Below are 27,449 nucleotides of genomic sequence, written 5' to 3'. Positions count from 1 at the left end.
GGGGTGTGCAGGAGGCAGCTGATTGATGTTTCCAACTTTCTATCTCCCTTCCTATCTGTGAAAAATCAATAAAACATATTTTTTTTTAAAAAGAATTCACTCACCCAGTGATGACGATATTATAACAAGTGCCTAATTAGCTTAATTGAGCAGGTGAAATTAGACGTTCACTTTGATGAACCTAATTATTTTCATTTCAAAACTGTAAATGGCCTTAGGGGTGGGGGAATAGAGCATCCACATTTTCAAGTGAAAAAATTGAAACCCAGAGAAGCTGTGCTTATTACCCCCATTATATTATAGAGCTGGCAGTATGGAACTTTTGCTCATGTCCTGCTGGCCCCATGAGGAGAACCCTCCACAGTGGTACACAGGAAACTCTAGGAATCATCTCCTAACATGCAGCCTTAGACAGCCAAGAGCTGCAACTCAGACAGACAAGGGGACCTGCTCAAGGGGAGTTAGGTACCGTTAGCTAATGGAAGACCAAAGATTAACATTCAGGCCTTCTGGTTACTTTTTCTCTCTACACTTAGACTGGTTACATTCTTCCTTACATCACTGTGTGTCCAGAAAGTTACACACCCCAACAAGAATATTCACGAGGCATATCTCTTTGTGAACTCAACCAGGCCAGAGATCAGTATTTATTTGTAATTTAAACTTATCTTTAGTGCTTTGAAGTTGTTGTTATATTTTGTATTGGGTAAAACTTTCCCTTCACTTGGATTTCACTTTAATTCCTGAAGTTAAATTTCTCGAGGTTGCTAAGAATCTCCGTGTTGCTAAATCCAGTGGAATCTGATCAGTCCTCATCTTATTTGACCATCTGTAGCATTTGGCACCAATGAGTATTATCCTCTCTGTCTTGAAACACCAGCTTCTTTTGGTTTCCAGGAAAACTATATTCTCTTGGTTTTTCTTCTACATTTTCCTCTTGGTCTTTGCTGGCTCATCTTCTTCCACCCAGTGATTAAATGCTGAATTTCCCAAAGTTTATTTATAGTTCATTCATTTCAGACTCTCTTGGTACCCATGGCCATACAATGACTCCCAGACTCCCTAAATTCATTCTCACTTGCTCTTCAGAGATCCATATCTATATAGTCCATTGCCTTCAGATGTCTCCATTAAAATACCTGAAATATATACTGCAAATTCAACATTATACACATTCAAATTTATAATATTTCCCAAAAAAAAAACAAAACACAACACTTGTCCTCTTCCAGTGGTCCGTAACTGAGTGAATAAAACTACCATCCAACCATTTGTCAAAGCCCAGTCCCTTCCTCTCTCTCGCTTCCCATAAATGGTCCATCTCCAAGTTAAAAAGGGTTTCCTTCCTGAGTATCTCAGTTTCTATACCCACCGCCACCATGAACAAGAGAAGAAAAAAACATCTCCCTTCCTCCTTTCTAGCTTCTTTGGCTGGCCTAATGATTAAATTTAAGTAAAACAGATTTACAGGAGAAAAACAGCTTTAAGTTTGTACGTACGGGAGCCCCACAGAGAGTGAGAGGCTCCTCTGCAGTCAGGTAACTGAGGTTTCTATGCCACCCTACACTAGGGGTCTGGAACTTCCAAGGGGAGAAAGACAATTCATAGGGAGATGGGAAAAGCAAGTGTTTGGTAAACAAGCCTTTGCCATGCCATGCAGATAAGTCTTTCTGATGTAAAAAGTTATCTCTGAGAATAGCTCTCCTCCTTTTTAAGCCCTCTCTCAATTCTTTTATAGAGTTAATGGGGAGGTCAAAAGCTCTGTTGGGCCTTGATTGTCTTCAGCTTGCAATAATCCACATGCCAATGTGACACCTTCTGGGGTGGACTGCCCTGATCTCATCATGTAACTACTGCCTTCCTGTGCCATCACCTCCTAGATGGTCTCTACGAAACTAGCTCACCTGCCTAAAACCCTTCAGTAGCTTTTAACCACCCCATTAAAAGCCCCCAAGGCTTTCCATGGTCTGCACCTACCAAAGGCGTTAGCTTCATCAGCACAACTCCAGCCCAGGATTTCCAGCACCAGTGAGCATGTGTGCTTTCAGTTCTTTGAAGGTCCATCCTCTTCCGAACCCCCGTTATCATCACAGAGTCCCTTCGACACGAGGAAGTGACTGCCTCAAGGGAGTCTCTCCTGAGCCCCTGTTCACTCTGCCTTGTCACTCTGCCTTGCCTTTTGCAGCACCGGCCACAGCTGTACTTCCACATTCATTTCTGTAGTTATTTGATTGTATGTCCACAGACGCTAAGTTCCAGCGGAGTGGAAACCATGCCTCGTTTTATTGTTTTCTTTGCTGAGTCCACAGAGCCTGGTCCAGGATCTGGCACATAGTAGATGCTTGATAAATATTTGTTGGGTAAATATTTTACCCTTTTCCTGCAGACTTCCATGATGTGAATTGAATTATTCAGAAATGGAAGGTTTGCTCTTGAGTTATCAGTCTAGAAGATTCTCTCTCCTCCCCTCCCCTCTTTCAACCAGTCTGACTTCACCAGTGTCACCAAAGATTTTCATTTCTCCCAGCAGAAACAACTTGTCTTCCATAGGCAGGCAAGAGGGGACCGTTATTTTGCCTACTAGAAACATTTTTCTAGGAAATACATTAATACCCCTAACAAAAATTAGTTTGTGGGTTTAATTAATTCACATCATCCTAATGGTTCATGAGAATGGATAAGTAAAAATAATCTATACAGACAACGAACCTAAAATATTATATATGTGTCCAGCACAGTCATACCCAAAGTTACCCGCTCTCAGCCCCACATGAGTCATCCCATGGTGAACAGCTTTGACAGGGGTTCAAATTCTTCAGCCAAATTACTCAGAAAAGGATAAAAGGTCACATCATCATGTTTAGCCTCAGCAACAGGCAATAAATTTGTAAGTGTATTTTTGAATTAAGTTCCTGCTCTTAAATTTAATAGGATACTTAGTCACCTTGAAAAATATTTTAATTTTTTTTTAATAATACTCTTTATCCTCTGAAAATGGAAAAGTCAGGACACCAGACTCCTGGCAAACAATCTCTGCCAAAACAATAACAAGAGGCCCATAAGCAACATGTATTTTCCAAAGGGGAGGAGGTCACTAGTCAACGTTCCTCACTGCAGACAAAGGGATGATTCATCTATTATGGGTTATACAGATGCTTGTGTTTAAACTGGATGACCTGTAAATACTTGACCTCAAGAAAAGAACATTTCATCTTTATCGGGCTACAAAAAAAAAAAAAAAAAAATTGAGGAGAAGATTTTTTAGAAAAGGAAAAGAAAAGAAAAATATTTCAGATTAGAAGGGATCCAGATCTTCTAGCCACAGTGAGATCAGTCAGCACAGGAGCCATCTCAGAAAGTATACTATACATACAGTACTTGTCTTTCTCTGGCTGACTTATTTCACTTAGCAGAATGCCCTCAAGGTCCCCCCCACTCTCATGTTGATGTAAATGGCAGGATTTCCTTTTTTCTATGGCTGAATAATATTATATATTTTTGCATAGATATAGATATAGGAAATATTTTCTTTATCCATTCATCTGTTGATGGACACTTAAGTAGTTTCCATGTCTTGGCTCTGGTGAAGCTGCAATGAATAAGAAATCCCAATTGGTGTCACTATGATTTTCCAAGTGTGTCAAGTGTTACTTCATGCTAACACCTTCCTAAGTACTACATCTCATCTACATTGGCTTAAAAGAATTTCACTTTTTTGCCTCTTAGAAGCTCTTTGAAGGCACAATATTTTCCATGATGCTGATCTTAACTTTTAGTGTCCCATGACCTCATCATGTAACCACTATCATGATGGGCCATCAGGATCTTCATTCATGAGTGTCAAGGACGTGACCTTTGTCCTCTCTAAACTAAAACTCAGTCATCCATGTCACCAGAGAGGATCCAAGCATCTCAGGAACAGCTGTATTTTGAGGCAAACTCCAATTTGTTTTTCTTGTTTTCACCCCTAAACCAAAAGACCCATGAATGCCACATAGCTGGTATGTGAAATATGTTGATGTTATTACAAGAAGACAACTGAGCCGCCTCCTGAAACATAAGGATCTTAAACCAAGGACTATATTTTACATAATATATACCTAGTGCTTTCTGGAAAAATGAAGTGTGTAACTTCATTTTCACCATATTGTTTTTGGAAAATGGACCTCAGAAACCAAAGGCAAACACTCAGCATTCCAACCCAACATTGTCTTTAACTATCTGGGCAGTGAAATCACATTTGGTCGGGACTTTAGCTGCCCTCCAGAATGTGTAATATAGATGTTCTAAGAAACAAACAAAAGTTGCCAACCAAGCACATGTTTTTTCTAGTATTTGTGCATGTAGCTTTTATGTATGTATGTATGTATGTATGTATGTATTTATTTATTTATTTATTTATTTATTTATTTTGGAATGACCAAGTGATCTGACAGTAAAAATAAAAACGATAGATTTATTCCATATTGTAAGTCAGATATTCACTTTGAGTGAGGCTCTTTGAAGCCCTCAAGTCTCAATTTGGAAACAAACACCATGGAAGATGTCAAAATAGGAAATAGCTCACATATGTGCTGCAGATGTAATAAGTGGAAAATCAAAATTTATTAATCCTTTCTCTGATTTGTAGTAAATTCAGTTCTGTTTACATATTGAAAGGACAACAACCTTTTTTATCAGTAAAACATACCCCAAAATGTTCACAATATCCTGCCCAAAGAAGATAGAATATGCTCAAGTACTTTGTGTTATGAAATAGCATTGTGTGCTTTCTCTATCACTTCAGTAAATAGAGCCACCTCGTGTATGGACAGCATGAAGAGAAAGGGCAATGAATGAGCATGCTTCATAAAGGATCCATAACCCTCCTTACCCATTACACCTAACAGCTGAGGAATCATCAGGCTTTTCTCAACAACCATAAACAAAAGAATATACATAGTTAAAAAGTCATTTATATGAATGTTAGAAAGACATATAAACAAGGATATACAAAGCGTAACATAAAGTGGGAAAAGGCAGACTAAGAAAACTTATGTAGTTGTTAATTAAAACAATTTTAAAAACCATGAAGCCTACACAATTACTATAATAGGAGAGAATAATTATGCTGTTAAGCTATTGGTTGGAGTATGGCTTGCAAGGAATATTAAAAAAAATAAAATAAAATATATATTTTTTTCCATTGGACTGAAAAAACCTTCAGTCCAATGGAAAAAAACACCAGTGAATAAATGCTTATTGCAGTATTTTAGGAATAATTTATAAAGGAACATCTGAGATAGAGAAATATCTGAGATAGATATCTACTAGTATATCTATTTATAAATGTAGATAGTCCATTACTGTAAAAACAGTTAAGCATGACCTCTAAGCCAGAAGGAAGGTGAGGAGGATATATGCATTATCTTGCATGACTGGGGGAATGAGGAAGGGAATAGTGTCAGGGTCTTATAAACTGTTTCTCACCTTTTGGGTGTTGTCTATATGCTGTTTATGTGATTTTTTTTTGTTTATGTAATTTTTTAAAGAGAATTTAACTTTGAATAAATAAGAAACTTTGAAAAAATCTTGAAACATATAATTACTATATAAAGATGAAGAGATTTGGGAGTTTTGGAGACATTTCTTTAAATGTTCAGTGTTTTTTTTAATCATGCAGGTCTACCATTTAATAATATATGCTGGATTTTTACTTTAAACATAAACACTTGAGATGTACATTTTGGAAGAAACCTACTTTTTAGACTGCAATATTTCCTTTTATATAGCCCTAATAGATAAACATTCAGTGGTTTTCTGGAATAGTAAAATGTGGTACAATACCCTTTCAGGGAACATTTGCCAAGAGGAAACACAGTGTGTTAGCACAAGCAGTGATTTGGTGTCAGAAAACCCAGTTACCATTCTGGGCTTACCACTTATTAGTGAACACAGTAACTCTCTCTGAGCCTGCGTTTCATACTGTTAGTGACATTGACAATAGAATAATAATATACTATATCAATAATAACAATGGATAATACTGCTGAGTGCCTATGCCGGGTGAAGGATATTGCTAAGCCTACTGAACAGATTATTTCCAATACTCACAGAAACAGTATGAAGTGGACATTATTATCCCCAGTTTACACATGAGAACATTGAAATTCAGAAACCTGGTAGGTGTCATGCCCAATAGCTATATGACGTGTGTTCTTAGGACATTCTTTCCATACCTTTTTCTTTCATTTTATTTTTTTCAATCTTTAATTTCTTTATTGATTACAGGATTACATATGTGCCCTCATCCCCCCCATTAACCCTCAAACCCCCAACCCACCCATGCCCTCACCCCCTGTTGTCTGTGTCCATTGGTTGGGCTTATATGCATGCATACACGTTCTTTGGTTGACTCTCCCCTTACCCAAACCCTCCCTTACCTTCTCTCTGAGGTTTGATAGTCTGATCACTGCTTCTATATCTCTGGATCTGTTTCTATACCCTTTAAAGGCAACTTTAACTTTCTTACTTTTATACCAGCCTCAGCGGTACTAAGAACTCACTGCTCTCTCCTCCTCTTGCTTGCAGGTGTCTATTGCAGCCAGAAGGAGCTGTGCCCAAACGCCCCTTCCAGCTCTGAGACTGGATCCCCTGCCCCCTGTCCTCATCCCACCCCTGGTAAAAACCAGTCATCCTCTCTTAGGAAATAGTGGTACTTGTTTCCCTTGCCTTGTATGAACTAGTGGTCCAAACTGGATGATGCTACTGAGGGCAGCGACCCATTCATCAAATGTTGTGCACAGTGCTTGGTGTAAATGTTAATTAAAACTTAATAAAAGACACTTGAAATGAGACTTGATGATTTTATAATATTACAAAGCTACACCATAATTTCCTAGGTATAATATCCTTCCCATGGCAGGGTATTATCTTAAAAAATATAATTTTGATTTTCTACAGAAAGCACTTTTACAAACCTAACTATAGAAGTGTTTTTAAGTAATTAAAATATTTTTGATAACAAGATACTCTCTAGCGTCATTATCTCCATTAATAAGGAATTGGCTATACATAGAAGTAAATTTATAGCATAGTTCAAAGAATTAAAGTCAATCTATATGTACTAATATGGAAAGCTTTTTAAATGGCAATGTTATCTGAAGACTGTAAAGTGTAGAAATATGAGGAGGGCATTATCTTACTTTCTAACTAAATGAATCATGTATTCAGATGGATAAAAATGAATTTGCAGAGGAGTTGTAGAATTTTATAGGGTTTAAAACAGCTACACACACACACACACACACACACACACACACACACAAATCTGATCATGTCATTAAAAATAGATAAAAATAAATCTCTTATCCAAAATGGATTCTTGACAAAGACTATGGGCCTAGCCTGTTTGATGTGGAAAAGACTGGAACCTGTGTTAGATGAGAGGAAAAAAAGAAACTTAGCACGAGGCAGGGAAAGGGAGGCAAGAGCAAGCCTTATACAGAGACATCAGAGCCTACAAGGAGGAAACTAGGTCCTGGGAAGCAGCTGTCTCCGGGAGGAGACAGTCAGCTGAGCAGACAGCATCTGTAGAGGAGGATCAGCCTGCCCTTGACCTCCCTGCCGTCTTTGCAACCCTTCCTCCCACAGCGACCTTGTAGGAAGCAGTGAACGGTGAGAAAGGCACCGGGACTGTGGGTGCTCCCCAGGGAGAGGTGAGGAGGGGTGGGACTTCCGGTGGGCACGCTCACTGGGACACCTGCTGTGGGTGCCACCGCCGCGAAGCAGAGTGGGACCAGATGACGCCGTGCGAGTGCCAGAACCCAAGGTTTCTTTCCAATAAACAAAGGGTGAGTCACCGGCAAAATTATTTCGTGATGCTTTAGCCAGTGGCAGTAGTTTCCATCACTTGCCTGGTCTCATTATAACTTGCTACTCAAGATAACACACAAACTGGTGGACCAGTGCGGTTAGTCCCTCCCAGCACCGTGCCACCGATGCCTCGCCTCCCACCCCACCCAGGCAGAGTGGCAGCTCAGCGCTAACGTCGCCAGCCGCAGACAGGCCTTTCTGCAGGAACAACGACGGCTGTGGGGTCGCTTCTGACCGCAGGGTCTTCCTCCGGGTCACGGCCGGCCTATCTAGCCAGCCACAGCCAGCCTGAACTCACATCGTCTTTCTGCAGATGCATGTGCCTTTTAAAAGTTTTACTGGCATTCTTGCCTTTTTACTTCTGGTAATTGCTTTAAGAGAGAACAAGCTCTTTGTTTAAGGGGGGGGGCCCAGGGATCTCAGACTTTCTAAACAGTTTCTCTTTTAACATTAAATATTAAATTCCTAATGTTTTGGGGCCAAAATGTAGGTGCTCCCGAGGGGAGAGGAAGGGCTGCTATCAGGAAGATCGTGGAGACTGGTAAGTGGTAACTCCTGGTCGCTTGCCCGAGAACCACAGTGCACAGAGTGCACCTCGGGGGGGATTGGAGGGTGGGGGGCACCGCCTGGCCTGCTCGCCTTTCTGGGAACACAGGCTCCCACCTCCCGGCAGGCTCACTGCAGCTATGGCTGCATTGCGGCTAATTACCATTCAACTGCCCCCCTGTGATGAATCATGGGAATCGGTTCTTGAAGGAGTACTTCCAGAATCTTAAGGGGTTGCATCCCATCCTGTGTTAACCCTCCTCTTCTCTTCAATGGTTGCTATCTCTTCTTTTTCCAGACGGTTCCAACTGTCACTAACATAATTCACCACGTGAAGTGCCTGAACTGGGTGAACTGGGACTTGAGGAATGCAGAGAAGATGGGCCCTGGGGAAGCTGAAAAGCGGGGTGGGACCAGGGGAAGGAAGCCCCTCAGCAGAGGGTGCAGACCACTCATTCAACCAGTACCTCTGTGCTTTGGTGTCAGTCAGGCGCTGCTATGCCACCCCATCTGCCAGCACGGGTGGTCCAGAGAATGCAGGAGATGAGGCGGGGGGCAAAACGTCCAACTCCTCCTTCCAGACACAAGACCAATTTTCAAAATGTCTCACAGGAGCAGAAAGTCTGTGCTGCGATCAAAAGTCATCTGCTTAAAAAAAGAAAAAAAGTCATCTGCTTATAATTTTATGATTCAGAGCTCAAATCTACAAACAGTAGGCATTTCTGCCTCTGGGTTAGCCAGTCACCCATTGCATGGGAAACCATGCACGCAGTCCAGGAAGCTGAGCCTCTGAGATATTGAGAATAACAAAAACAACCACCAAACCCAGCTTTTCAACCTGGTTCTCACTTGTGCTAACCAGTTCTGCACTGGTTAAATAATTATCAATATAATAAAAGCCTACGCGACCTTTACAGTGGAACAGCCAGAACGACCTTTACACACGCAATGTAGGAGCTGCCCCCTGGTGGTCAGTGCGCTCCCACAGGTGAGCACCACTCAGCCAGAAGCCAGGCTCATGACTGGCCCGTGCAGCAGCAATGACAGGAGCCTCTCCAGCCTCCACAGCAGCACTAAGCAGCAGCAAGCAGGTGGGGGGTAAGGAGAAAGGAGTCTCAGACTGTAAGAGGGTGCGGGCCAGGCTGAGGCCCACCTCCCCCCCCCCCAGTGCACAAATTTCATGCACTGGGCCTCTAGTATATTATATTTGCAGGATGGTTTACACAAGGTATGTCATCTTCACATATGAGTTGGGCATGATTGTCACCATTAAATGGTGAGGAAACTGGAAAGAGACTTCACCCAGGCCTCTCTGGTCCTCAGAGCTCCCGGGCAGGCAGCCCATCTGGGCTGGGCTTCTTAGGAGCCCTTCTCTTCCAAACCTAAAGTGATAAGAGCAGAATCTCAGCAGTGGCACCAGCGTCATAGAAATCCCTGCTGGGTGCCAGGCTCTGTGCAGTTGCTAGACAAACATCTGTATTTTTTATCTGCACAACCAGACATAGGGACTCGTATACACCCATTTACATTAAGGAGGGCAGCACAAAGGACTGTGCCACCTTGCTGTCTCTCACCCTGTGTACTCTTGCCAGAAACTGTTTGAAGACTTTACTCCACAATCTGAGGTAGAATTAAGAATGTAGCAGCATCCTACATTACCAGAGTCTCTTGTACACCAGCCTGCCTCGATGTGCTGGGTCTGAAGGTGGAAGGTGGGATCTCCACAGAAGAAAAGGGACGGGAAGGACCATCAGGATCCATTCTTCAAGACTAAATGGGTCATATCACAGCGAGGTCCAGGGCTGTAACCACCTCCAGTTTTCCTGGGTAATCTCAGCGTCCATAGAGAGTTTCGGTTCCATAGGACGGATAAGGCACTCAGTTGGCAGAATAATTACATGGGACCCACCCACACGTGGGACAGTAAGGACAGGGACAGAGGCAGCACCAATGTTCCCAGAAGAAAATTAAAATCACTCGTAAACATTTGCAGTTGCTTGGGTCAAAAATGAGTTATAGAAACACCTGGTTTGACACTTTACGCTCCTTTTAAAAAACGCTTTGAATCTGGTTGAAGCTAAGGAGTGTCATCTTTAAACCCAAAATATATTTTATACAACAACTTTGGCACCACTAATAACCAATTACAGGGTATATTTAGAAAGTGTCAGCCAACTCACATCAGGACACAAGACTTGGGACCCTGGGCACCGAGGCCAGGCTCTGAGCATCCTACAGGCTCAAGCTGTTCCCTCTCTCATCGAGGTTAGAAGAGTTTCAAGACCACTTCTTTTCTTTTTTTTTAATATATTTTATTGATTTTTTTTTTTTTTTACAGAGAGGAAAAGAGAGGGATAGAAAGTTAGAAACATCAACGAGAGAGAATCATTGATCAGCTGCCTCTTGCACACCTCCTACTGGGGATGTGCCCACAACCAAGGTACATGCCCTTGACCGGTATCAAACCTGGACCCTTCATTCCGCAGGCCAACGCTCTGTCCACTGAGTCAAACCGGTTTGCCTCAAGACCACTTCAAGTCACCAGGTTCAAAGTGGTATGGTTCCGCAGATGGGCGCTAGGGACATTTCATCCATAAAATGGAAGGAAGTTAGGACAAAGGAGTTCTTAGCATCTCTTCATTCAGCTCGTTGTTTTAAAGAGTAAACACTGAACCCAACAGAACCCAAAGGGGCTAAAACTTAACCCAAGGGGCTAAGCGACTAAGTGAAGTTCACACCAGAAGCTGCCCCTTCCTCCTGCTCCCTCCACCACACCAAAGGTTCTCCACACAAAGGTTCCAGTGCCAGAGACATAACCGTGGCCTCAGTAATGTGGCTTTCCTGTCATTGGATGAGTGCAGTGCAGCAGTAGAAGCAGCATTGTCTGTGTGGCACTGTGGATTAAATGCAACAAAAAAAAGTATTAATCGGAAGACCATTTGTTTCTACTTCACCTTACCATGTAGTAAATGAACTTGTGGTTCTAGTTTGCTTTGCTACTGCTAATTTTAAAATGAGTTTGCATTCCTGAATGTGTGCCAACTTTATGAACTAGACATTGCGCTCCTGGCCAACACCATTGACAATATCTCCCCCTCCTGGTGCCACGGGGCACCTTCCTCTGACGTTTCCTTTCCCTGGGCTCCTCTCTCCATGGTTCTCTTCTAAAACACTCCAGTGAGTGGCTAAACACATTAAGTAACTCACACCAAGATTATATCGATAGTTGTTTTTTCAGACATTTTCCTCCTGGCTGGAGGAACCTGGGTAACAGGAGACTAGTAGGAGCCAGATGGGATAGCGTCATTGGAAAAGTGGATGGGAAATCACTTCACCGTGATCCCCAGAGCTGGCTCTGGACACTATTGGCTGACAGCGGGGAAGACAGTTGGGACTAAATGTTCGCGATGGAGAATCCTCAGAAAGAAAACACTGCACTCAAATAATAGAGAGGTGACCAAATTCAATGCCATGATAAGACGTGATTGACCCTCCTTCCTAAAATAGCAATATAAATCAACACATGAACACGTGCATTATTCTGATTGTGATTACTTCTTGGGTATATACTATACATGTGAAAACTTTTCAAGTTGTCCACTTTAAATATGTGTAACTGTCCCTCTCCCTTCCTCTCTGTAAAAAAATCAATAAAATATATAAATAAAAACTCAAAATAAATAAATAAATAAATAAGTATGATTTCAAGAAATAGATACGTGTGCTTTATTGTATGTCCCTCAGCAAAGCTGTTTCCTTTCTGAAAGACCACCCTGTCAGTGAGATCTTCTTCAACTCTGATCCTCGAATTTAAAATTGCGATATGGCCCCCTAGACACCACCCCCTTCCTCTTTAATTTTTCTCCACAGAGTCTATCCAATAAAACATTATTTAGTTAGTTAGTTTATATTGTACTATTTCTTCCCATCCATCTCACTAAACTATGAGATTTCTGAGGGCAGAGATGTTCTTTGGTGACATGTCCCTAGCAACTAGATGTGAGGAAAAGAAGGAAGGAGAGAAAGAAGGAAAGAAGGAAGGAAGGAAGGAAGGAAGGAAGGAAGGAAGGAAGGAAGGAAGGAAGGAAGAAAGGAAGGCAGGCAGACTTTGTCTTTCTGCCCTCCATAAGCTCTTTCTATCCTTTTTTTTTTTTAGCAAAGAATGAGTGCTCATACCTAAAAAATATGAGATAATGGGAAGAATTCAGGATTTGTGTGTTTGATGCAGTTCTCTACTAATTATGTTAGTCACTCAGTCTCGCTGGGTTTCAATTTCCTCATTTATAAAAAAAGAAAGAACAAATTGAACAGCTGATTTCTAAGATCTAAATGTTTATCATACACCTCTCTCAAAACTTACCTACAAATCCATCAAAATTGGGAGTAGTTAGTATGATAATACATATATGAACTATAGCACTTTTTTTAAATGAAGTAGATTTATAAGAACTGACTTTAAAAAAACTCCATGTCAAAAATTAAGCAAAAAGACATGCTGTCAAATGATGTATATAAGATCCATTAGAGTAAAAATACCATAAAACTGCATATGTGCTTATATGTATAGTTGGGTAGAGAGGCACAGGGAACAGGCTGGTGTGACGGTTACCAAACTGTTAGCCACAGTTACTATAGGTGTCAGTGGGGGGAGGGAAAGTTTCTCTTTTTAATTTATGTACTTCACAACAAGAAAAGTGAAGTACTATTTTTAAATCTACTTTTGGAATTTTATTTTTTTTTCTAAATGTTTATTTTCATCAAACATTGCTTCTGACCTATAGTCTTCACTTCTCTAATTGGCCTGCAAAATACAAGGCTCACATCCCCATTTTTCTGGGCCGGCAGATCACATTGAAACTATCAGCGGAGTGGGTTGGGCAGTGGAATGACCAAAGCCTAAGGCTAGCAAAGCCAGTCCTTAGACGGGTTATGAGAGCAGACACTTTCCAAATGTACACTGTAGTCAGTCCGTGACAAAGTAGTTTTTCTTTATCGGCTTTCTCTTAACCAAGAAAAGAACCAGGCTCATGAAACCTAGCATGTCACAAAGCCTTACAAGGCCCAACTTAGGTAGAAACATTTTCTCCTAACACATTGTTAAAAGCAGAATACCCTCCCAATCCTTACAGCTTTCCAGACAGCAGTTTGGGCTGGTTTCATTCCACAAAAGAACAGGTTTTGGAAACAAGCAAGTCCAAGTGTTTCTCACAGTTGCATTTGGTTCCACTTGGACAATTTTTGGCACAGTGTGTCCTCCTTTTTCAGCTGACCATTTTGTCTAAAGGAAACAAGAAGATAATATATCACTCTCCTACCATTCCAGACAGGTCCTCCATGAAAACTGTAGCACAACAAAACCCCTTTGAATCACGGTGAAATTGTTCTAGACCAGGGTGCATGATTGCCATACCAGCTTCTAAATTCTGAGTTCACCTACCTCCTTCCCTGGTGATGAGCATTCTACTCTCACCTGTTCCTATTACTTCAGCTGCTACCAGGTGGAAACAGGTATGAAGACAGCAATCCAAAAGCTTTGCTTAATGTCCCAAATCCAAGCCAAGCTCACTCCTGAGTCCCAGTTAGCATGTTCCCTAACGTGTGCTTACTCTTTAGGAAAGATGACTCTCTTCATCCTGTAGAAAAGGTACCTCAGTGGACAAGATAGGGAAGAAGAGGGAGAGATGGAGAGACTGCAAAGGAGGAGAGAGTTGAGGTTCTGTAATCTGGAAGGCAAGGATTTCCCACTTTGTATGGTTCCTTTGTGGCTATCAATGTTCATGTGAGATCTAACCATGTTGTTACAGCAAGATAATCCAGCCAGGCAACAGCAGCCCCAAGAGACAGCATTATCTTCAGCTGAGTCCATCCTCTGAAAGCAACATGAGCGAGACATTAGGATGTTAGACCTTTAATAGATGTCTATGGCATGGTAAGAAGTCAAATTTCATTAAGGGACAAAAGCAAATGGCTGCATCCTCCAAGCCCCAAAACTTGAAACCACTAATGTTAATTTGAGGCACCCTAAATGTCAGGAGATAATTTGGACACAAATTGCTTGCAACCTACATCTCTAAACAAGAAAATAAATAAGTACTCTTTCTCCAAACTTCTATAGACTACATGTCCTATGATATCTTGGGATGACTCCTTTTTCTAATTCATCAAATCTTTCAATGGAAAATTAGAATAATCTTTGAAGCTGTAAAATCACAATTGATATTGTGATATGTATTGGCTGTGTGTATGAGTTTATGGCTTCCATGTGCATTTTATCGTACATGTGAGATCATATTATATAAGGTGACCTGATATTTCACATCTAGGGGAAGTTTTTTGCAGCATATCTATATGCACCAGCACACATTTATTAATTCCCACCACGTATCTAGAAGGTGCAAATTAGCTGTTATTGCCCTTAAGGAACAGCTCTAAAACTAATTCATGATAGTTGCTGTAATATACTTTTTCTTTTCTTTCACAAACATTGATGAGTAAATAAAAAAAAGTACGTGTATTGCCTCTGCCTTTCCAAATGCATTTTTTATTTTCTTTCATTCTTTTTTCCTATATCACATGTGCCAGATACTTTTTATCTGTTGTAATCACCTGATCTATATTCCTAATCTTTACTTTAATCCTTACACTCAAATTTCCACCTCAATGAGCCTTGTCTGCCAAAAATATTATGGTAGCATTTCTTCAAAGAGTTTTTCTGCCTTTAAAAGTTGAAAAATAAAGTGGCGTGGCAAAAACAGCTCTTTCTTAATATGAAACTGACTACAAAGCCTTCGTACTCACTGAGAAGGACTTACCTGAAGGTGAGATAGCAAATTCATTTACTTAAAATGTACTCGCTCTTTACCTCTTGGCTAAGCTGTAGCCTGCCAGCAGTTGTTCCCCAGGGAATAAAAATCTCTCCTAAAAAAAGAAAATGACATCAAGAAGGTTCTCTCAAGAGACAAGAACTTTCAAATCATCACTGAAGAATGTCCAAGTGATGTGTTGGGCTTTGGTCTGCCTCACATTTACCAAACAGCATGGCCCCCCATTATGGGGAAAGCCTCCACCATCGCACCCGTGGGTTCAGTTAGGCCTAATCGAATGTAGGCAATGGGTACCGGGTGAATCGTGAATGTTTCTGCCTCCTGCGGAAGAAGAAATGAGAGGAGCCACAACTAGGAAAGGGTGGAGCCGATGAGGACCCTGGAATCCCCCTCTGAGCCTTGCAGAAGTTTGGCGTTTACCCCCCAGGTGCCGATAGGGAACAATCTTCAAGACATAGGGTTGCGTGAAAAGCACAAAATGCCAATCATTGACTGTACACCGTGTATTGCTTCTTTAACGAGCGACAGGGGCCTGTGTGATTACACGGGCAGGGGAATTTCTGGACGACACAAAGCAAACCGTTCGTTGTGGTTGCCTCAGAGGGGGTGGGACTGGGCAGCAGGGGTGGCAGCAGGAGAGGTATGCTTTGCTCTCTGCATTTTCTGTTTGAACAAATGGAGGGAGGGAAGGAATGGGAGAGGCACAAAACTGGGCAAAAGGAGTCTAGAGTTGAAGCAATAGGCTACTTATTTTCTCTTATTTCAGCAGAAATGTGGAAGATTGGCAAATCAGCTAGTAGGTTGGATGAGAAAGCTCTAGAAATGAAATAGGAATGTGATGAAAGGAGCAAAGGAAAGCAAGGTTTGATGTGAGCGGGTGTTGGAAGCAGCCCCTAGTCCTCACTAGCAGAAAGGTGTGGATAAGGAACCGGAAGGCTGGTTAACTTTGAAGCTCTGAATGGTCAGAGCCAACCACCCACTGTTTAGTTGAGACAATGGTAGCTAAAGCAACTTCCACCTTTTAGTTTTATGTAAATCCTTGCTGATTGGCTATTATTGGAATTGCCTGCCTAAGGGCTATGGGTGTGTCCCATGGTCTTAATAAGAGGAATAGCCAGGCGAGGCCAGAGCAGGCTGGAGTCCTTCCCCTTGAGTTGGGCTCCTGCCTGGCCCCCAATATTTCCAAATTAATATTTTCTAATCTCTCTCATTTGCGTGCGGCCTTCTCCAGAGCCCGAACTCTGAACCACATGGGATGTGGGGGGACAATTGCAAGTGGGAGCATTAAAAAGAAACAGTTCTACTATTTTAAGGTAGAGAATGAAATATGGTAGCACTCATACTTGGGTAAAAACTGCTGTTTGAATTTTAACCTTGCTATCTGACTTCTACCTTCGATTGCTTGCTTAAACAATAGGGTAGTTACAGGAGATTGACTCCCACTGACTCAGTAGCTTCAGGGGTAGAAACTGTAGATAACCTTTAGTTCTGCTTTTGTATTATGGGCAAGATAGGGCCACATCCAATGTCAAGCAGAGTGTGACTGGGAACCAACCCTGCAGGCTGTCCCCAGTCTTTAGAATTTAGTCCTGAGGGGCCAATCAGGGTTAGCCGAGGCAGTGACATCACCGACCTGAATAAAACTCCTGGACTGGGCGATATTCGCTCTCTTCCGCCATGCTGCCGGCGTGAGTGGGACAGGGTCCATGCTAGCATGGAGATGGCTCTTTTGTTTATTGCATCGGACTCGGCTCCCTGGTGGTCCTTGGGGATCATGACTGGAATCCCCAGCCAGGACCATGAGGGACCCCCATTCCGAAGAGCCTGACTGGCCACGGTAGGTGTGTGTTTGTCTGTGTTTTTGTGTGAGCGCTCTGGAGGGACTGCCCCTCCAACGGGGCTCTCACCTGGGTGTTTGCCGGCTGCTGCGTCAGCCAAGGTTTGAGCCCGGATTCGAATCTGTAATAAACTCTAGCATGCTTAATCAAATTGGCTCCGGTGGTCCATCTCTTGGGGACTCGCTTCGTAACAGAGAAGTGACCATGGTCTTACATCATGGGTTGCTGTAATTTTTTTTTTTTTTTAATCAGCCCTAACTCCTTGGATAGAGCGCTGGCCTGTGGACTAAAGGGTCCCTCCCGGGTTTGATTCTGATCAAGGGCACATGCCTGGGTTGTGGGCTTGATCTCCAATAGGAGGCATGCTGGAGGCAGCTGATCAGTGATTCTCTCTCATCATTGATGTTTCTATCTCTCCCTTCCTCTCTGAAATCAATAAAAAACTATGTTTTTTAAAAAAAAAATCCTCAGAAAAGTTATCACTCAGGATTTTAAGCAATCCTCCATCCATTGGAACAATCCTAAAAGGATTCAGAGAATCACAAGATGTGGAAGGATTCAACAGGTGACCAAGTGCTGGCTTGTCTGTCAATCCTGTGAAATGCTAGCTCCCCCCCCCCCCCCCCCCCCACCAGCACTCAGGTGTCAGCCCTTGGGCCTCAGCAGTGTGTGTGCCCAGCAAGGAACTCACAGGGTCCCACTGTGCAGCCACATGTGGGCATTCACGGAGGCAAAACCTCGTGCATTCACATTCGGCCCACCGTTCAATCACCGCAACATCCAAATAAAGATTATTGGAATCTTATGGAGTGACCTTGGGAGTCAGACAGCAGAGATCCCCAGAATTTCTGGGCTGACACCAGCGTGTTACTAGAGAAGCCCTAACCCATGCCTGCGACTGGGACTCCCAGCTCTGTGCCAGTGCTTATCTTCAAGGTGCCCCTGCTGCAATGAGAAAGATAGAAAGAAATGAGCTCTCTTTGATCGTATCAGTCCAAGGTAGCTGGAGTGCAGGTGCGAGTCTGGGGGGGACTCCGTCATTTCCAATGAGAAATTTGGAGGTGGCTGTCCCAGGAAAAGCATCTCAGTGGCCAGCACTGAAGAACTTTCATGGGCCATAAGCTGACCATTGGTCTTGGCTGGCGCTATGCCCGAAGGACTGGATGTGTCAGACCCAAAGAAGAATTTACCTGGCACCAAAAAGTGCGAGCGCACACGGGGAGGGCACAGAGGCCAGGAAGAGGTTCCTTTGTTCCCTGTCTCCCTCTGCCTGTAAGTAACACTATTTCTCCCAATGTTAAAAGAAACACATACAGATATTCCAACTTTGGATGGTAGGCACACTAACATCTGTCAACTGAAGTTTTGGGTGTTTTTTTTTGTTTTTTTTTTCCCTAGAGCAAGATATAAGTCCCTGACCAGTCATCAATCAAATCATCAAGCCTACACAAAGGTGGAGTTAAATCAGGCTCTCATAAAAGGAGTTCAACTACTCCAAGGTGAATTTTCAGATCACTACTCAGTGCCTGGCCGCATCTTTCTCTTGTGCTTCATACAAAGAGTAATGCAAGACTTACAAAGACTTTTTGTTTTCTTATTAAAAAAAGGTGTGTGTTTCATATTTTAAATTATCACAATTAATGCAAATTTTTCCTTAACTGCTGAAGTTGATCCACTGGATAGGAATGCATAATTTATATTAGCTATTAAAAACTCTTTTCAATAAATTATTGGCCTTGAAATTAAAGCTATAAACACCCTATGTCATAAAATAAATTCTGCTTCCTGATTTACATTTAATTTTATTGGAGATAGGAGGTTGGATAAGAAGTTCTTGGTTATTGATGACCAGAAAATTATAAAACTTTCCAGGAATAAATATTTCTTTCTGTTCATAATTATTTACATAAACAACTTAATCAACACATACATAATATAAAGTACCTAAATATAGGGAAAGCAGTAAAATAGTAAAGTATTTTCATTCTGTTTTAATAAATTATTTAACAATTCTATGGCCAGTTTTCTTCAAAAACAGCCTCACTTAATCTTTACAGAACCCCTGTGAAGTAGTCCTGATGAGCCCATTTTACAGAGAAGGAAATGAAATCTCATTAAATTTGCCCAAGGTCACATATATTACTAAGTAGACGTCCCATTAAATTACCATGATTCAAAATAGATCCTATAAAATCTAAACATAAAGAAAATTCAGAAATGTATTGCTCAATAGCTAATATAATATTTAGATGTAATTTTTTTATTCTCCCAATTAATATTTCCCAACTCATAAAGATTGCAAACATCAATATAAAGCATCAAATAAAAATGAATGCTGCCACCCTAACAAAATACTGTTAATACATAAGCACACACTATGTGAAAGAACACAGAAAATATATTTTCAGCCCTGTCTATTGAAACTGTTTCAAGTCTATTATGCTCTTACCTGTACTCTGAAAAGGAAGAGTTCAGGCTATTGTCCCTGTTGCAAGAGCCTGGAGAGGATTCTTGCTCACATTAGTGGCTGATGATCGCCCTCTAGTGGCACTTTATAAAAACTAATTCAATCCTTAACACGGGTGCGAATGCAATTGAAAAATAAAATTTATAATAATGATGCATTTTTGTTCTTTAAAAAAAATGATTGTTTCCAACCATTATAAAACTCTAAAATGCCTATTTAAAACTATATCCAATTGCACCCTAGAATTCCCCAGATTAAGAAAGAAAAGGGAGATAAAATGGAAGAAATTATTTAAGCAAATTGTACAATTTTTAGAATTGGAGAGAGAATCGTCACATAATAGATAGAAAACTATCTTTATCTTCTAATGTTTATTAATATATACCTACATATTTATCAGAACTTGAGGTAAAAACCATGTCCTATTTATCTGTTGCTTTCAGAGGGATATATCGATGACACAATAACTGGATGATACCAAGCAAAGTTCTCAGCAGATAGATAATATAATTGAAAAATCCTAATTTTATTATTGCTCTGTTATTGCTCTAACCCAGCGATTTTCAACCTTTTTCTCCCATGGCACACAGAGACAAATTGCTAATATTCTATGGCACATCAAAAAATATATTTTGCCCATCTGGCCAAAAAAAGTTATAATTTTGATTCATTCATTTTTGTGTTGGCTGTTGTCATTTTTCCTTTGACAAACTAAGGGGAAAGAGGTCACTGCCCCTGTTTTGCATGTTTTAAAAATTCCTGTGGCACACTGACTTCTCCTTTTATTTATTTATTGGGTCGGCAACTAAGTAATTGCTGGTTTCACACATATATGGCTTCAGTTGAATTTTTAGGTTTGCAGACGTAGTACAAATGTAAAACACATTTTGTTATTTGATAGTTGGCTATTCAGCTGTTAATCAGTAAAAAAAGTTTTTTGATCTGTTTTGTAGTTTTTGTTTGGCGTTCGTTGAAAAATGGAAAATCAAAAGGAACATTTTCGTCATATTTTGCTTTTTTATTTCCGCAAAGGGAAAAACGCATCGCAAGCTCATAAAAAGTTATGTGCTGTTTATGGTGACGAAGCCTTAAAAGAACGGCAGTGTCAAAATTGGTTTGCCAAATTTCGTTCTGGTGATTTTTCACTCAAAGATGAAAAACGCTCTGGTCGTCCAGTTGAAGTTGATGACGCCCTAATCAAAGCAATAATCAATTCGGACTGTCACAGTACAACACATGAGATTGCAGAGAAGCTTCATGTATCACATACATGCATTGAAAATCACTTAAAACAACTTGGCTATGTTCAAAAACTCGATACATGGGTTCCTCACGAACTGAAAGAATCACAGTTAACGCAACGCATTAGCAGCTGCGATTTGCTAAAGAAACGTAATGAAAATGATCCATTTTTAAAACGACTGATAACTGGCGATGAAAAATGGGTTTACAACAATATCAAGCGGAAAAGATCGTGGAGCAGGCCAGGTGAACCAACTCAAACAACATCAAAAGATGATATTCATCAAAAGAAGGTTTTGTTATCAGTTTGGTGGGATTACAAAGGAATTGTCTACTTTGAACTCTTACCACCCAACCGAACGATCAATTCTGATGTCTACATTGAACAACTAACGAAATTAAACAATGCAGTTGAAGAAAAGCGGCCCGAATTGACAAATCGAAAAGGTGTTGTATTCCATCATGACAATGCAAGGCCACACACATCTTTGGTCACTCGGCAAAAATTAATGGAGCTTGGTTGGGATGTTTTGCCACATCCACCATATAGTCCTGACCTTGCACCATCTGATTACTTTTTGTTTCGATCTTTACAAAACTCCTTGAATGGTAAAAATTTCAATAATGATGATGATGTCAAATCGTACCTGATTCAGTTTTTTGCTAATAAAAACCAGAAGTTTTTTGAACGTGGGATTATGATGCTGCCTGAAAGATGGCAAAGGGTCATTGATCAAAATGGGCAATACATTACAGAATAAAGTTATTTAGTTCCATGAAAAAATTGTCTTTGATTTTTTTTAAATCCGCAATTACTTAGTTGCCTACCCAACTTTTAAAATGTTTATGTTGATTTTAGAGAGAAAGGAAGGAAAAAGGATAGAGAGATAGAAACATCATGAGAGCCTCCCACATGCTCCCTATGGAGGATCAAGCCTGCAACGCAGGCATGTGCCCCGACGGGGAATTGAACCGGGACATCTTGGTTCATGGGTCAATGCTCAACTACTGAGCCACACCAGCCGGGCAACTGCTCCTTTTGTAAATGCACCATGCTACCCAACATACACACCAAAGAGAAAAATTACTTTAATTTTCAAAAAGAAAGCATTGATTCTTCACTAAATGGCAAGCATTGCATGTATTATGTTATATGCAGCATATGCTGCCTTGTTGAATCAACTCAGAATAGATACATTTTGGGCATCCATCAGGATGCCCAGTCCGGACACTGTGCAGTTTTACTGTGTCTGATCACAGAATTGTCAATTCCTTGGAATATAAACTTGGTTTGGTGAGTGATGACAAAGGAGCTCAGAAAGCTTTGAGTTGCTGAACTCACTGGGCAGCTAAATGGCACAGCCCACACGTGACCCTTTATCAGATCATCTGACTCTAGTTCCAGGACTCAATCCAACACAATAGCCCAAATTGTGACAAATTATATAGAAATTTGTATCTCATACTGCTAACCAGACTCCCCAGAAGACTGACTTTGATTATCTAAAATATTTTTATTCCCTATTTTGCATTTTCTGCAAGTATCAACCATTCCTGAGAAGAGGTCTCCACGGGCCTCAGCAAAACCACTTAAGTAGACCTTTACTGCCACTATTGTCTTTGCACATGGTCTCTGCCCTCTGCCATAAATAACAGTTGTAAATTAAATCTAAGGCTACACATGTTTCTTGGAAATTTGCTTCCTGGGCTCACTAAGTTTTTAAAAGTCTTTCAACTTATCCAAATATCTACAGAAAATCTGCTTTCTAGACTGCTCTTTGGCAATTTGTTCTCATTATGGGACCAGATACAAAAATACCAATTCAAAGTATATACTTACTCATGTCTGAAGCTGAAATATATTTGGAATGTTTATTCTTTGGCCTTCTGAGTAGGGCTGAATTTTTTATATATATATTTAAGTGTCCCTATTAAAAAAAAAATCCACTGCTTTAAAATCCAGAATAACACAAAAATGCCCTGTGTCCTTCAGTGATAGTTTGTACTGATTTTTAAACTAATAAAATGAAATGAATGACATGATTCAAATAGTACTCTCAAGAGGCTTCTTCTAAAAACTAAGGTTGTCTTGCTGAAAACTTTAGGAAAAAGCCACAGCTGTCTATGAAAGATGTGGGGCTGGACACAGAGACATCCGTCATAGTCTTCTGTTAGAAATGTATCATCTCGCTCTGCACCCAAGTTCAAAGCCCCATCATCCTATCGTGTATATCATTGTTATCAATATCCCTCAATTTACAGCTTTTTTAACTCTCATGACTTGGGGCATATGCTCAAATCCCTCTCACTGTTTTTAATACTTTCTCTACTCTACCAGGACTTTCTCCAAATATCATGTCTGACAAGGGAGCAAATACATGTTTTTCCAACATAAGACTTTTCACTTTCTTCCCCTGGTTATAGTAGTTGTGGATATTTGGCTAAGCTTCTGGTTGACCAGAAACCTGTTATTGCTTCAGTCCTTGCAGCTGGAAATTTGTCTATAATTACTTGACTCACCTACCTCAAGAAGTAGGACAGTTTCTAACTTAATCCAAATAGTTTATTTTTGAAAGTTCATTTTTAATGCATCCTTTAGAACTTTAATTACATTACCCCAAATAAACACAATTAGAATTGTTGCTGTCTCAAACTAGTCTATAAGTGACCATTTAGTCCTGACATACCCGGAGTCTTGTGCTATCAGATGGAAGCTCCCAGGTCCTCCTCACAGGAAGGACTTGTAGTTCTTACGCTGTGCTTCTTTGAGAGCCTTCAAAAGGGGTGAACCCAGCTCCAACATGAAAGAAGAATTTCTCCAGAGCCAATCAAACCAGACTGCTCCCTGCGAGTCCTGATTCTCTAATTATTCCAACCTTGGAGTCATTCAACAAATCGTCAGCACTCTGAGTCTGTCCTCCGGTTGCTATTGCTGGCAATAAGCCTGCTTCAGAGCTTTGTTCTCCGACTTCCCAGTCCATGGTCTGTGCATTGTCCCAGTGACTGCTTGCTACTGTCAGCAGGCGTATCCCCCTAGCTCAGTGAGAGATGTACAGTACAGGATGTACAGTACAGGGTGATCCTGCTGGACACCAATCAGCTTTCCCTTTGGAGCCAAGGCCCTTTCTCCTGTTGCCAGGATGTTGGCTATGGATGGATCACAGCTGGATCCTCCCCAGCAACTGCCCTTGGCTGAAGAAAGCTGCCCCCTTGCTGGGGACAGCCTGCATGTGGGGGCTGCTCAACACATGAGCACAAAGGCCCAGGGCCCGTCACTCAGTCTAGATTATGGCAGCTCCAGAGCTCATTGAAGGGCTGGCTGAGGACAGTTCAGCTTGCCCTTTACCCAAACCTGTCTTTTTCGCAGCTCACGGCTGTTGTTCCAGAGAGCATTACCCACCGCGCATGCACAGACACAAAATACGCACAACCACATACCAACATCTGCCTCGGCGTCCCTCCTTAAGAGAATTAAAGCTAAGGCATTTGGAGCTGGAATAATCCTAGGAAAGGTCATTGGGAGCTCACATCTGCTGGCTGGATGGCACTGAGGTTCCCACCTGGTGGCAGGTGGAGCACTGAGGGCTCCTGGCAGGTGGAAGCCAGCCAACTGCTAAACAGCATCCCTGTGGCAGGGAGGCAGCGTCAGCTCACAAGCTTTCGAGAGGTTCTGGGGAAGTCGTAATTATAAGACCTAAGGAAGAGACAGTTCTGGAAGATATTCGATGCCTCACAAAAAGACAGTGCAGGCTGCTTGAAAGGAACCTCCTGTTTAAAGGAAAACGTGGAAGTTACTGGGCCTCCGTGGCAACAGAGTTTGCATACCCTCCAGCCAAAGGGCAAGAAAGGCAAAAGGTCAGGTGTGGGGTTGAAGTCAAAATAAGCAAAGGTTGCATGTGCAGACCTGGCCAAGTTTAATGTGTCAAAATCAAGGCCCTGGATGGAAAGGAGAATCCTGAGAATGAGACGGGGTCATCTGGGAAACCTTTTGCTCCTCATATTTCTCCAAGTCCTTAGGGGCGTGCAGAAATGATCACTTCTCCTTGTCAAAGACTATTTCCTCTCTCTCTCTCTCTGTATCTCTCTCTCTCTCTCTCTCTCTCTCTCTCTCTCTCTCTCTCTCTCTCTCTCGTGTGTGTGTGTGTGTGTGTGTGTGTGTGTGTGTGTGTGTACTAGGAGCCTAGCGCAAGATTAAAATTGTGCGACGCGCCTACCCTCAAGTCGCCAGTCTGGCCCTGCCTCCATCTCTGGCCGTTAAAGCAGCCTCGCTGCTGCTGATCAGGCCCTCCCCCAGCACAAGCACTCGGAGGGCCTTGCCACCGCGTCCCCCATGCTGCGATGCTGCGTGCACAACCTCCTCCTGTTCAGTCAGTCCGTTACAGCACCCGGTTAATTAGCATATTTCTCTATTTTATAGATATGTCTTTTACACACACAAATATAAGATGTCAACTTGATGTAATCAGAGATTAATTTTATTTATTGCTAAATTCTCAGCATTTAGAACAGTATCTAGTACATTGTAGACAGTATTTTCTGAATAAATGAATGAGTGAGTGAATGAATGAACAAATAAATGAATAAATGAAGAGGAAAAATACATTGGAAGAGGCAAGGGCAAAAAGAAGAAAGCATTTATACATCAAGGAAAGATTGGAGAAAACACAGTATTAAAAGGTATATTTGTGAATGGCCACAGTGGCTCAATGGTTGACCATCGACCTGTGAACCAGGAGGTCATTGTTCAGTTGAGGGTCAGGGCACATTACCAGTTGAGGGAGATGATCCCCCATGGGGGGAGGGGGGGAGCCTGCAGGAGGCAGCTGATTAATGATTCTCATTATTAATGTTTCTATCACACTCTCTCCCTTCCTCTCTGAAATCAAAAATATTTTAAATAAATTTCAGATGCTCATGGTATAATAATAATAATAGGTGAAAAAGAAGTGAGTTCAAAAATAAATAATGCATACAATATCATCATAACAAGAACAGAAAACAATATGCATGGAAGAATTTTTCTATTGGAAAAAAATGCAGCAGAATATTTAAAATAGTGTGTTGCAGTGGAAAGCTGGAAAGATTTTTCTTAACTATATTCCAAAGATCTTTCCTCCCCAAAAAATAAATTGCTTGCACAATTTTATAGTGTGTTTCAAGAAAATAGAAACGATATCTGCAGACCTATACATAAATAATCAAGTTATTTCCCATCAAAAGGAAAATCAGACATTTAAAGGTAAACATTCTCTGTACTTCCAGTTCCCTTTAAAGCTGATCATATTGATCTGCATTACACTTTGCTCTCATCGATACAGCGTACCTCGTGCTACAACCTGGGGAAGGGAAAGAAAAGTGGTTTGAGACTTAATGACATGAAACAGTCCGAATTCCTAATGCGACCTTGGTCAATCTCTGATGCCCAAAAGACCATCCATCTCCCTTTAATGTCTCAGGTAACCATCTATATGTTTCAAATTTATTGCTCTGGCCTTAATGCATTTGCCAAATGCATAAATATTTAAATACCTAAAAATGATCACATCAACAGAAAATGTGACAGTCTTACAGCTGAGGTTTTCCTCTGGTTACCCATTGCCATACATTACAAGGTGCTAGGGATTGGGGGGTTGGGGGAGAAGGGTTCAAATTAATTTCACCTGGAGGTATTTACGGTTCCAGATGAAGAATTTATCTAATAACAATAGTTAGCACTTGTCAAGTGCTTACCATGCCCTATGCCCCGGGTGATGTATTTGATATATATTATCTCATTTCCTTCTCATAACAGCTTTCTAAGATATGAAATAGTACCCTTTGATATTGTGACTAAAAGTTTATTTGGTCCCTAGGGCAATGGAAGCTAAAGAGAAAATAAACAAATGGGACTACATCAAAATAAAAAGCTTTTTTACAGCAAAGGAAACCATCAACAAAACAAGAAAGCCCTCTGTATGGGAGAACATATTTGCAAATGTTATCACTGATAAAGGTTTAATCTCCAACATCTACAGACAGCTTACACAACTTAATAAAAGGAAGATAAATGACCCAATTAAAAAATGGGCAATGGATCTAAATAGAATCTTCTCAAAAGAAGACAGAAGGAAGGCCAAGAGGCACATGAAAACATGCTCAAAGTCACTAATTATCTGAGAAATGCAAATCAAAACAACAATGCGGTACCATCTCACACCTGTCAGAATGGCCAACCTCAACAAATCAACAAAGGACAAGTGTTGGTGAGGTCGCGGAGAAAAAGGAACTCTCCTGCATTGCTGGTGGGAATGTAGACTGGTGCAACCACTGTGGAGAACAGTATGGAGCTTCCTCAAAAAAATTAAAATGGAACTCCCATTTGACCCAGTAATCCCACTCCTAGGAATATATCCCAAGAAGCTAGAAACATCAATCAGAAAGAATATTTGCACCCCTATGTTCATAGTAGCACAATTTACAATAGCTAAGATTTGGAAACGGCCTAGGTGCCCATCAGCAGATGATTGGATCCAAAAACTATGGTACATTTACACAATGGAATATTATGCTGCCATAAAAAAGAAAAAATTCTCATCGTTTGCAGCAACCTGGATGGAATTGGAGAACATCATGCAGAGTGAAACAAGCCAGTCAATGAAAGACAGACACCACATGACCTCACTTATTTATGGATGATAA

This window comes from Pipistrellus kuhlii, unplaced genomic scaffold (genome assembly GCF_014108245.1).
Source record: "Pipistrellus kuhlii isolate mPipKuh1 unplaced genomic scaffold, mPipKuh1.p scaffold_m20_p_6, whole genome shotgun sequence".
Classification (NCBI taxonomy): Eukaryota; Metazoa; Chordata; class Mammalia; order Chiroptera; family Vespertilionidae; genus Pipistrellus; species Pipistrellus kuhlii.
This window is presented reverse-complemented; position numbering follows the sequence as displayed.